At 37.0% G+C, this 13083-nt stretch overlaps 2 protein-coding genes across 2 annotated transcripts in view; both read left to right on the plus strand.

Moving 5' to 3' along the window:
- DEPDC1 (DEP domain containing 1) overlaps positions 1–13083 on the plus strand; it is a 53504-nt gene that overhangs the window by 35660 nt on the left and 4761 nt on the right. The window lies entirely within an intron of this gene.
- The window catches only part of RPE65 (retinoid isomerohydrolase RPE65), a 43140-nt gene that overhangs the window by 5109 nt on the left and 24948 nt on the right, over positions 1–13083 (plus strand). The window contains exon 2 of the mRNA XM_043877406.1: positions 3077–3280. The gene's annotated coding sequence lies outside the window, so the exon portion shown is untranslated. The remainder of the gene's footprint in view (positions 1–3076; positions 3281–13083) is intronic.

A 13083-nucleotide genomic window follows, 5' to 3' on the forward strand; every position in this document is an offset into this window, starting at 1 on the left:
GGCTTCTCTCCTACCAGAGCATATAGGTTGTCATACCTGCATCTGCAAGCAGCCAGCTGTCAGGGAGGTGGGGTGGGAGCCAAGGGTATCTAGATAACAAGCCAGAAATGTAGGTTGCACCCTATTTGCAGCAGGTATCTTACCTACCACTGCCAGTTTTCATGGTTTAAGTCTTTCTTGCTTTTGACTACCTTTGAAAGTGAATCTGGGTTGTTAGAGTTGCTTCTTCTGCACTTTCTGTCGGGATACCACTTGTATCCGTGGTTACAGTATAAGAAAGCTATTGTTTTTGGTTTGAGTCACAATTGGAATAGTATATCTTTGCTTTAAAAAATCTTCAAGACCTTGAACAGTATCTGGAACATATAAGGTGCTCAATAAATATGTATAGAGGGGGTAAAAAATAGAGAGGACTTACAATGAGGTACCCCAAAGAGACAACCAGAGGCCTTGTGAATTTTTACCCTGTATCAGCAGTGTATAGAATATGGTTTTTTTGCTTGACCACTTTAATGTGCTTCTCCAATAGGTTTCAAGGTTATGTTCAGGGCATAACTCAAAACGTAAGACAAGTAGGATTCATTTTTCTTCAGAGTCAGTTTGTCATGAAATTTTGGAGATAAATCCTTATTTATATAAACAATCTATACTATGTGATAGGATACAAAAGTATTTTACAGACTTCAAGGAAATTTGATCCTGCAAGTCAGTAACCTCTGGTTATGCCCACAAAACCCTTGAGAGTGAGTTCATTCTCATCCAACATTCAGACTATTTGGGTGACAAGATTTGAGAGACACATGTCTACTGGTAATGATGGAAAACTTCTCAGTCATGCAGAACTCCTTTCCTAAGCTTTCGATGGTCACATTCTCTTCTCTTTCTAAAGAAGTTCCTGAGCACTTTACTTTGCTTCCAAAATTGATATGCATTTGTCATCTATCTTTTTTGTTATTCTCCTAGCATTCTTAAAATCTAGCACTGAAAGTGAAAAGTGAAAGTGAAGTTGCTCAGTCATGTCTGACTCTTGGCAACCCCATGAACTGTAGCCCACCAGGCTCCTCCAACCATGGAATTTTCCAGGCAAGAGTACTGGAGTGGGTTGCCATAAAATCTAGCACTACAGTTACCTATATGACCTTTTACAAATCACTTAATCTCTTTGAGTCTCAGTTTCTTCATTGGTAAACTAAGGAACTTCTATCAAGATATCTTTAAAGTTTATATCATGTTTAAAATTCTTTGATAATATGTTTTATGGTATTAGCCAAATGCTAGTAGTTGGCTTAGAGTAGCAAATGAGCAAATATTCATCAGTTGACATCTGTCCCTCATCTTTAGTTGCAAGATATCAAATAGGTATTTTTGTATTAAACAACCATCCCTCAAGATCTAAAAGCTTAAAACAATGACCATTTATTTAAGCTCACAATTCTGCAATTCAGCAGTTTTAACTGGGTTCAGAAAGATAGTTTTCATGATCTTACCTGATTTAGAATGGGCCTCTGCTTAGATGGCTTATCTTCATTTCATGCCTCTCACCTTCCAGCAGTCTAGCCTGAGCTTTTTCTCATGGCTGAGTAAAATTCCAAGACACAGCAAAGAGTTGCACAATGCTTCTGTCTAAGATAAATCCTAAGATAAATTAAAATTTAATTTCAGTCCAGTTGGAACCTTTCTAAATCCAGTTGTTAAAAGAAATTCCTAATTAAGTAAAACATCTCTAATGAATACAAAAAGAAACAATAAATTGTTGTGCTTAGTCGCTCAGTGATGTCCAACTCTTTGCAACCCAAGGGACTGTAGCCCGCCAGGCTCCTCTGGCCATGGGGATTCTCCAAGCAAGAATACTGGTGTGGGTTGCCATGCCCTCCTCCAGCGGATCTTCCTAACCCAGGTATCGAACCTAGGTCCCTCACACTGCAGGTGGATTCTTTACTGTCTGAACCACCAGGGAAGCCCAAGAATCCTGGAGTGGGTAGCCTATCCCTTCTCCAGGGGATCTTCCCAACCCAGGAATCAAACCAGGGTCTCCTGCATTGCAGTTGGATTCTTTACCAGCTGAGCTACCAGGACACTCAAAAATGTTTCCTCATGCAAAAGAATAAAACAGGAATTTGACTCAACAGTAGATAATTCAGATAAAACTTGAAAGCATTCATTCAGAAATATGAATATTACAGATCAAAGTGATTTTTTTGAGACCAAGATTCTTTGAAAAATTGAATCAATTGCACACAACCTGAACAGACATGATTAACTTAGCTAAAGAAAGATTATGAGGGATTTATGTGGAAAGAAATTACTTGCAAATCTTACTGAATGTCAATTTTTGAATTTGCAATTAGTACCAGGAAAAGACACTAGCAGTTTCATGGAATATCTCATGGCTCTAGTACACATTTTTGTGCTTTTATCAGCAGTTGCAAACTAATTGGCAAAGCTTGCATGGTAAGCTATTAGAATCTACTAATCTGCTTTTTTTCCCACTCAGCTTTTTTTTCTTTTTTTCATATGCAAGATAAGCAAAGTCTGGAAATAAATAATTCAACAAGTCTGATTTGGGCATTTTCAGTGAATTCTTTTCTGGTATTTCACCTTTTCGTAATTATATTTGATATCTTAACAAATGTTTGGCCAAATTTTTAATTATAAAATAGGCTTAAAGCCCTGTAACTTATGCCCAACTTTACCACATTATGTTTGTGTGTGGCTTGTTTTTCTTCTCCTGTGCGCCCTTGTACTATTCTGCTGATTGCATAGAAGGATCTTCTGAGAAGCAAGTTAAGAATGACTGAGGTTTTCAATCTGACATCTTATTTTACAAACCTGATTGGAATTCAGGATATTGAATCATGGCTTGAATAGCTTGGCTTGAGCTGAAGCCTTATATTCCACAGATATTCTAAAAAGCAATCTGCTCATGCATTTGACTAGAAAATCTCTGCTTTTTTGAAGAGGCATCTTTAGAAGAAACCCTTTGATAAATTAGAATTCTCTTCATAAACTATGATAATAGCATCCTCATCACAAATTGATATTATCAAAAATGAGGTCACTTGCTTCTTTTTTCCAGCTATGCACTGAATCATTTTGCTGATGGTGAATTAGCCTTGAGAAGGATGAGGTGATGTTCATCTCTTCATTTCTAGGCATTGTTCTAGATCCTGGAGACAGAAAGATACTGCTGCCATGGACATGGGCCACAATTCTCTGTTGCCTCATTTTTTTTTTCTGTATTACATAAAAGATCACAGAATTGCCTTTGTCATATTTTGAAGTAAGTACTGAGTAACACTCAAGTGGATATGTAATTATCTTCTCACGTCTTTGAATTTAAGAATTACTGCTGCTCATTTAAATTTAAAGGCCAAAAGCTTGAAGTTGTCATAGAAGTTTAGTATTAAAACTTTAGAAAATATGTACTGAACATTTAACCTATTATTATACACCAACCTCAGTTGTGCTTGAGAATAAATGTGTTAGCCATTTTGACTGAAGGGTGATAGGAGAGTGGGCAGAAGCCCTATTTATTCAAAACAACTCCCTTGACAATCAACTGTGGTACAGAAAAGTTGCACCATTCACTCTTCCATTCATCCATTAGTGTATTCACTCACTAATACCTGCTGTGTCCACTGCATTGTGCTAGACAATGGAGTTAAAAGACAAAATAAGAAACCCTAGTCTTTATATAAAGAACTTCACAGGCTGGTTAGAGAAAGAGATGAATAAATTGTCAATTATAATGTAACAAGTGCTATAACAAAGTATAAGGCTATGAGGTAACATGTATCACATGTTGTGTATTTTTGTATTACATCGTCTACCCTAATTAAATCTCAATTATTGAATTATTGAATACAAAAATAATAGGTACTCAAAACTTGATTTCATGCACACTGGGATGAAGTTTAATGAAAAAAGAGACTTGGTCTTTTTATTCAGTGCCATATATACATAGTGGTCAACACATTTGTATCTTACAAGTCTTAATAGAAAAGTCTTAAATTTCTTGCCTCTTGCATTGTCTTACTTCCAGTACCACTGTATAATACCTAATGCCTTCAGTTATGAAGCTCCTTAATCTCATTTTCCCACTTCTAAAAATGTATAACAGAAGCTCCTCACACTGTTCTATATGAAGCTCAGGCAATTCTCTGAAATCTATTTGACAAAAATATATACTTACCAATCAGTGAAATTTAGTTCCCAACCAAATTTAAGTACTAAGGACCAGACTAATGAAATAATTTGTGTAAAAAGCAATGCTGTTCACGATACTGGAAGCTATAATTAAAAAAAAAAAAAAATGACCACTAGACAAGATGAGGCACCTAACTGTACCAGCTTAATGCTATGAAAGGATTCTAGGCTGTCATGCCCATACAGTGTATTCCAAATTGAGGAGATGGAGTTGAGAATTGTGGGAAACAAGAGGTCTAGAGTTCACAGGAAATAGTCATAAAAGGGGATATCTACAAAGAATTCTGAATCTCTGTGAAGTGTTCCCCTTGAGTATTCAGCTGAAATACTTATTAGCACTACTATATTAGGAAATTATCCAAGGCCAGGAGAATCACCTGAGTGGTTTAGAGGTCACAGTGCTACTCACCCACACAGAATTGAGTATATAGTACCTGTTCCCACCACACAGACTAGAAAGCCTCATGATTCATGAAGAACTTGGTAGAATTCTCAGAAGATTCTTGACTCAGTATTGGACAGTAATATTATATAATACAGTATTAAGGAAAATTGGTCTTAGCACTGCTTCAATCCAATCTAAAAATTCTTAAAAACAAAATAAAGGCCAAACTGTTTCCAAAAACAGCGAGTCACAGAATAAAGTTCAATAATATTTAAAAGAATACAAATAAACTTAACAATCAATAAAGTAAAATTTAAAATGTCTGGCATCCACAGAAGGGAGTGGAAAGATATGTTCAAAGCCCTGAAAAGGAAAACTCTTCAACCTAGTATACTCTACCCAGCAAGATTATCATTTAGAACAGGAGAGAGAAAGAATTTCTCAGACAAGCAAAAGCTAAAAGATGATGGCAATACTAAATCTATACTAAAGGAAATATTGAAAAGCCTTCTTTAAATAGAAAAGAAGTAAGACTCTGTAGGAAAGAGAAAAATCACAATTGGAAAGCAAATCACTTAAATAAGTCAGTGTACAGATTTCTTTATTTTAATTTTTAAATTCTGTGAAAATGATGATAACCAAAATGAACAGCAAAAGGATAAACATGAAGATGTAGTAGAGGACATCAAAAGTATAAAATGAGGGGAAATTCTTTGTCCGTTGCTTCATTTGCTATTATTTTCTCCCATTCTGCAGGCTGTCTTTTCACTTTGCTTATAGTTTCCTTTGTTGTGCAAAAGCTTTTAAGTTTAATTAGGTCCCATTTGTTTATTTTTGCTTTTATTTCCAATATTCTGGGAGGTGGGTCATAGAGGATCCTGCTGTGGTTTATGTCGGAGAGTGTTTTGCCTATGTTCTCCTCTAGGAGTTTTATAGTTTCTGGTCTTACATTTAGATCTTTAATCCATTTTGAATTTATTTTTGTGTATGGTGTTAGAAAGTGTTCTAGGTTCATTCTTTTACAAGTGGTTGACCAGTTTTCCCAGCACCACTTGTTAAAGAGATTGTCTTTTCTCCATTGTATATTCTTGCCTCCTTTGTCAAAGATAAGGTGTCCATAGGTGTGTGGATTTACCTCTGGGCTTTCTATTTTGTTCCACTGATCTATATATGGCCTTTGTGCCAGTACCACACTGTCTTAATGACTGTGGCTTTGTAGTAGAGACTGAAGTCAGGCAGGTCAGTTCCCCCAGTTCCATTCTTCTTTCTCAAGATTGATTTGGCTATTCGAGGTTTTTTTGTATTTCCATACAAATTGTGAAATTATTTGTTCTAGTTCTCTGAAAAATGCTGTTGGTAGCTTGATAGGGATTCCATTGAATCTATAGATTGCTTTGGGTAGTATACTCATTTTCACTATATTGATTCTTCTGATCCATGAACATGGTATATTTCTCCATCTATTTGTGTCACCTTTGATTTCTTTCACCAGTGTTTTATAGTTTTCTATATATAGGTCTTTTGTCTCTTTAGGTAGATATACTCCAAAGTATTTTATTCTTTTTGTTGCAGTGGTGAATGGAATTGTTTCCTTAATTTCTCTTTCTGTTCTCTCATTGTTAGTGTATAGGAATGCAAGGGATTTCTGTGTGTTAATTTTATATCCTGCAACTTTACTATATTCATTGATTAGCTCTAGTAATTTTCTGATGGAGTCTTTAGGGTTTTCTATGTAGAGGATCATGTCATCTGCAAACAGTGAGAGTTTTACTTCTTCTTTTCCAATCTGGATTCCTTTTATTTCTTTTTCTGCTCTGATTGCTGTGGCCAAAACTTCCAAAACTATATTGAATAGTAGTGGTGAGAGTGGGCACCCTTGTCTTGTTCCTGACTTTAGGGGAAATGCTTTCAATTTTTCATGAGGATAATGTTTGCTGAGGGTTTGTCATATAGCTTTTATTATGTTGAGGTATATTCCCTCTATTCCTGCTTTTTGGAGAGTTTTAATCATAAATGAGTGTTGAATTTTGTCAAAGTCTTTCTCTGCATCTATTGAGATAATCATATGGTTTTTATCTTTCAATTTGTTAATGTGGTGTATTACATGGATTGACTTATGGATATTGAAGAATCCTTGCATCCCTGGGATAAAGCCCACTTGGTCATGATGTATGATCTTTTTAATATGTTGTTGGATTCTGTTTGCTAGAATTTTGTTAAGGATTTTTGCATCTATGTTCATCAGTGATATTGGCCTATAGTTTTATCTTTTTTTGTGGCATCTTTATCAGGTTTTGGTATTAAGGTGATGGTGGCCTCATAGAATGAGTTTGGAAGTTTACCTTCCTCTGCAATCTCAAAAAGATACAAGCAACTCCTGCAGCTCAACTCCAAAAAAATAAAAGACCCAATCAAAAAGTGGGCCAAAGAACTAAACAGACATTTCTGCAAAGAAGACATACAGATGGCTAACAAACACATGAAAAGATGCTCAACATCACTCATTATCAGAGAAATGCAAATCAAAACCACAATGAGGTGCCACCACATGCCAGTCAGAATGGCTGCTATCCCAAAGTCTACAAGCAATAAATTCTGGAGAGGGTGTGGAGAAAAGGGAACCCTCTTACACTGTTGATGGGAATGCAAACTAGTATAGCCACTATGGAGAACAATGTGGAGATTCCTTAAAAAACTGGAAATAGAACTGCCATATGACCCAGCAATCCTGCTGCTGGGCATACACACTGAGGAAACCAGAATTGAAAGAGACACATGTACCCCAATGTTCATCACAGCACTGTTAATAATAGCCAGGACTTGGAAGCAACCTAGATGTCCATCAGCAGATGAATGGATAAGAAAGGTCTGGTACATATACACAATGGAATATTACTCAGCTATTAAAAAGAGTACATTTGAATCAGTTCTAATGAGGTGGGTGAAACTGGAGCCTATTATACAGAGTGAAGTAAGCTAGAAAGAAAAACACCAAAACAGTATACTAATGCATATATATATGGAATTTAGAAAGATGGTAATGATAACCCTGTATGTGAGACAGCAAAAGAGACACAGATGTATTGAACAGTCTTTTGGACTCTGTGGGAGAGGTTGAGGGCGGGATGATATGGGAGAATGGCATTGAAACATGTAAATTATCATATGTGAAACAAACCACCAGTCCAGGTTTGATGCATGATACAGGATGCTCAGGGCTGGTGCACTGGGATGACCCAGAAGGATGGGATGGGGAGGGAGGTGGGAGGGGGGTTCAGGATGGGGACCACATGTACACCCATGGCGGATTCATGTCAATGTATGGCAAAACCAATACAGTGTTTTAAACTAAAATTAATTAATTAATTAATTTTAAAAAATTAATATGGAGAGAGTAACATAGAAACTTACAATACCCTATAAAATAGATAGCCAGTGGGAATTTGCTGTATGATTCAGGGAACTTAAACAGGGGCTCTGTGATAATCTAGAAGGCTGGAATGGGGAGGGAGATGGAAGGGAGGTTTGGGAGGGAGAGGACATGGGTGTACCTATGGCTGATTCTTGTTGATGTTTGAAAGAAAATCACAAAATTCTGTAAAGCAGTTATCCTTCAATTAAAAAAATTAAGTGGCAAAAAAAAGAAAAATGAGGGAGAAGAAAGTAAGAAAATGTAGATTTTTTTAATATATTTGAGCCAATGCTACTGTCACCCTAAAACAAGTAGATACAGACACTAATAGGTTGAAGATAGAAAATATGGTTCTTTGAGAAGACCAATAAATCTGATAAACCTCTAACCAGACTTATCAGTTAAAAAAAAGGAAAAAAGGTACAGTTGGACAATACTAGAAATGGAAAATGCAATATAACTATAGATTCTACAGAGATAAAATGGAATTATTATGAACAACTGTATGCCACTGAATTCACTAACCTAGGTGAAATAGACAAATTCTTAAAAGACACAAACAGATATCATGAAATAAATGTCTCAAATAAATAACCTAGAGTCATATGTCTTTGATCGTATTAAAGAAAAAGAATTTTATAGTTAAAGTCCTTTCAAAAAACAAAGCTCTGGCTCAAATTGCTTCACTGGTAAAATCTACCAAACATTTAAGGAAGAAATAACAGTAAATCTGTACAGAATTTTCCAATAAACTTAAGAGCTGATAGAAATTTCCAGTTTATTCTCTGACTCCATCATTACCTTGATATCAATACCAGAAAAAGAAATAAAACACTACACACCAATTCCCCCATGAACACAGTGCAGAACTCTCAAAATTTTAGCAAATAGAATCTAAAAATTGGTAAAATGATAGTATATTTTTCTGGTTTATCCCAAAAATGCAAAATTGGTTTAATATTCTATTATAAATGAGTCAATATAATTCACCATATTAACAAGCTAATAAACAATTTGCATGTGATCATCTTAACATACAGAAAAAGCATTTGACATAATCTAATCTCCATTCCTGATTTAAAGCCCTCAACAAGTAGGAAATTTTTTCAACCTGATGAAGGATGTTTGAAAGAGCCTACATCTAATGCCATGCTTTGTAGTGAAAGACTCAACACTTTCTCCTTAAGATAAGAACAAGATGAGGCTATCATTTCTCACTACTTCTATTCAGCATTGTCCTGAAATTCTAGCAGTGTGATAAGGCAAGAAAATAAAAGAAATAAAATGCATCTAGATTGGAAAGGAAGAAGTAAGGCAGTCTTTGTTCATAGCAACATGATCTTTATGTTGAAAACATGATGATTTATTTTTAAAAAACTACTAGGACTCTTAATGAGTTTAGAAGAATTTCAGATACAAGATCAATATGCAAAAATCAAATTCATCTCTACACTAGCATCAACAAGGAGAATAAATTCATATTAATAAAACAGTACCATTTACAATAGCATATAACATTTAACAATTACTTATTAAGTGCTGAGGTTTACAACACAGTAACAAATAAATAAGGGCACTGTCCTCAAGACACTAAGTGGGTAAACAAACATAAAAACTGATATAACATTCTGATAAGCAATACAATTAAGAGTGAACTTAAGGTTAAATATTACTAACAACTTCCTCTTGTTAGGAAACCTATTCTTCCGTTGTCTGAGAATGACTCATAAGCAATCCAGTAATTCCATAAACTGAATCAGTGCAACCAGAATTCCTAATACTATTAGAACAGCTCTTTTTCTGATGTTCATGTGCCTGAAGTAAAGAGGATAAGTTTTCCTAATCCACATGTAAGGTTCTTTTGTCTAATAAACCAGTTCTCTGGCCCAGAGGGTGGGGGGAGTCTGTTCTAAAAGATTCAGTAACCAACCCCCCGCCCTTTGTTTTACATTTGTACCAACTGGCAGAACCTAAGAACTTAAAAGCGTACCGAGGTCTTCAATAGCTAAGGCATCATAATCCAATGGGGCTGGCCCAGAACTTTCTTTTATTGTGCCTTTTTTTCTGTGAATCAAGAGCTGATTAATTTAAATGAGTATAATCAAGATTTTAAGAAAAAGTAAAATATTTCAAATTCCTTCAAAAAAACAAACCCAAATCCTTAAGAACTCATTTATAAATTCAATTTTTAAATTATTCTTGTGTTCATTTCATTAAGGCAGTTCTTCTAGTGGCCTCTATTAACTTGATTGAGCAGACGAGCTTTATTTCCTTCTTATACTGATTCACTGAGCATAAGAGTGCATAAATGTTACTGTAGGCTGCTGCGGGGCTGTAAGTTTTCAAGATATCATATATCAAAATATACCACACTCAAACCAGAGACCACAAACTATTCAAATTATTACTGAAACAGGCATATACAAAGCAAGGGGGATTCCATGAGTGAGGGGCAGGATCCACCAGCAAGTGAGCACTCTTAACATCCCCAGAGGAAAGAGAGAGGCAGAGTGTGCATGATCATAAGGATGTCTATACATATCCTTCTTTGCCTATTATCTTTTTGAATGGTGCCAGGGCAGACTAAGTGCTGGTGGTGCAGGGGAGAGGGGAGGGGCAGGGTGGGTTGCCTTATATGTGACTTATGGGAGGAGAGGGGAGCAGCAGAAGTAAGTGCAGAACTTTTGACCATCTATTGGTTCTCACCCTGGGGGAACAGATGGGTGGCTGCCAACTTCCATCCTGACAGATGTCGAATGACTTAGCCAAATGTCACTGTGCTAGGGTGAGTTAATTCTCTCTCTACAATAGGCAAGGGCTTCCCAGGTGGCTCAGTGGGCAAAGAATCGGCCTATGATGCAGGAGATGCTGGTTCAATCCCTAGCTCAGGAAGATGCCCTGAAGGAGGGCGTGGCAACCGACTCCAGTATTCTTGCCTGGAGAATCCCACAGAGGAGTCTGGCAAGCTTTAGTCCATGGGGTCACAGAGTTGGAGGCAACTGAAGTGACTGAGCACACAATAAGCAAGACACACACAATCAGAAGTGGAAGACAGACATGCTAACAAATGAACAACATGATGTGATATATACAAAAATTTTAAACTTACACTTGAATTTCAAAAACAGTACAAAAGAGAATATCTTGTCTGAGGCATCACAAGAAAGCAATGCTCTATCAGGGTAGTGGTGAAAACTGGGAATTTACCAGATGAAAGAAGGAGGGGAGCTCCAAGTAAAGGAGTTCGCCTGTGTGAAGAAAGGGAAGCACGAAACAGGATGCAATTGACAAGAAGCAGTAAACAGCTTGCTACTGCTAGAGCACAGATGAAAGGGGAGAGCGGCAGATGTTGACACAGACGTAGGCAGGGGCAGGTGTGTGGGATCTTATTGCTGTGCAAAAGTACTTGGACTTTATCCAGTGGTAATGCAGACCTCTTGAAAGGTCCTAAGTATAGAAGGGACATGATCTTATTTTCCTTTAAGAGGAATGACTCTGACAGTATGGTTAGGGAATGGTTGAAGGCAAGTTAGCTGAGAAGCTTCCAGGCCCATCTATCTACACGGAGCACTAAAATATCATTGGGCATGTAATGAAATCGAGAAAATAACATTTACCAGAACTTCCATTTGTGGATGAAAGTAGTATTTATAAGAACATAGACCTTGGAATATGACTGCTTTGGTTGAAATTCTGTTTCTACTGAACAAGTTCCCTCAGAGTAAGGAGGTGTTACAGGAGGGAAGGATAAACAACTAACCCCTATGGAGAAGATGGAGATCTTATAGCATCTCAGATTTCACTGTGAACTCTTGATACATCCATTCCTACTCAACTATTCCTCCTTTAGTCTTAAGGAAGAGTGTAATATTCATCTAAATGCTCAAGCAAAAACCTAGAAATCCAACTTTGTTGTTTAGTCGCTAAGTCATGTCTGACTCTGCAACCCCATGCACTGCCACACACCAGACTTCCCTGTCCTTCATTCCTAGGACTGCAAGGAGATCAAACCAGTCAATCTTAAAGAAAATCAACCCTGAATATTCATTGGAAGGACTGATGGTGAAGTTTCAATACTTTGACCACCTGGTCTGAAAAGTTAACTCGTTGGAAAAGACCCTGATGCTGAAAAAGATTGAAGACAAAAGGAGAAGGGGGCAGCAGAGGATGAAATGGTTAAATAGCAGCACTGACTCAATGGACACAAATTTGAGCAGACTTCGGGAGAAAGGGGAGGACAGAGGAGCCTGGCGTGCTGCAGTCCATGGGGTCACAAAGAGTAGAACACAACTTAGTGACTGAGTGACAACACCACCACCAAAATTTATCACAATGAAACAGTTTCTTTGGAAAACACAGAAATCAAAAAATGATTTGATTTTACCAAATAACAAAAAAAAAAATTAGGGAGCGAATAAGAGGAGACGATGAAAGAAAAAGTAACACTCCATTGGAGGTCCAGTGTATCAGGCTGAAATGACAGAAGGATACAATTAGACCTAGAAGGGGGCTTCTCTGGCAGCTCAAACATAAAGCCTCTGCCCAGAAGATCCCCTGGAGAAGGGAATGGCAACCCTCCCCAGTATTCTTGCCTGGAAAATTCCATGGACAAAGGAGCCTGGGGGGCTACAGTCCATGGAGTTGCAAAGAATCAGATACAACTGAGCTACTAACGCTTTCAGACCTGGAAGACAGGTCTACATTTGAGGCTTTGGAAAGGATATAACCCAGCTGTTCTCTAACTTCACAGAGACAGGACAGAGGAAATAAGTTACCTGAGGTAGAAGGTATTAGCTGAACAGTTAGACATGAAATCAAACTGCCTGAGAATCAGTTTTGGTATTGCTCTATTTATACAGAGTATGTAGCTAAGAAAATGCTTATACCTATTTTTCTTGCTTTTTACCTAAAGAACTTCGAGCCCAGTGAGGTTCAGTACATAGTAATTAGTTTTCATTGTGACTTTAATCACACATGGTAACTTGACATTTCATACAATCCATGAGTCTGTAAGCCTTCCCGGAATTGCCATTATTTGTATTTTTCAAACAATTAGTCCTCAAGCAGCTAGCTGGCTTCT

This window comes from Cervus elaphus, chromosome 20 (assembly GCF_910594005.1).
Source record: "Cervus elaphus chromosome 20, mCerEla1.1, whole genome shotgun sequence".
NCBI lineage: Eukaryota > Metazoa > Chordata > Mammalia > Artiodactyla > Cervidae > Cervus > Cervus elaphus.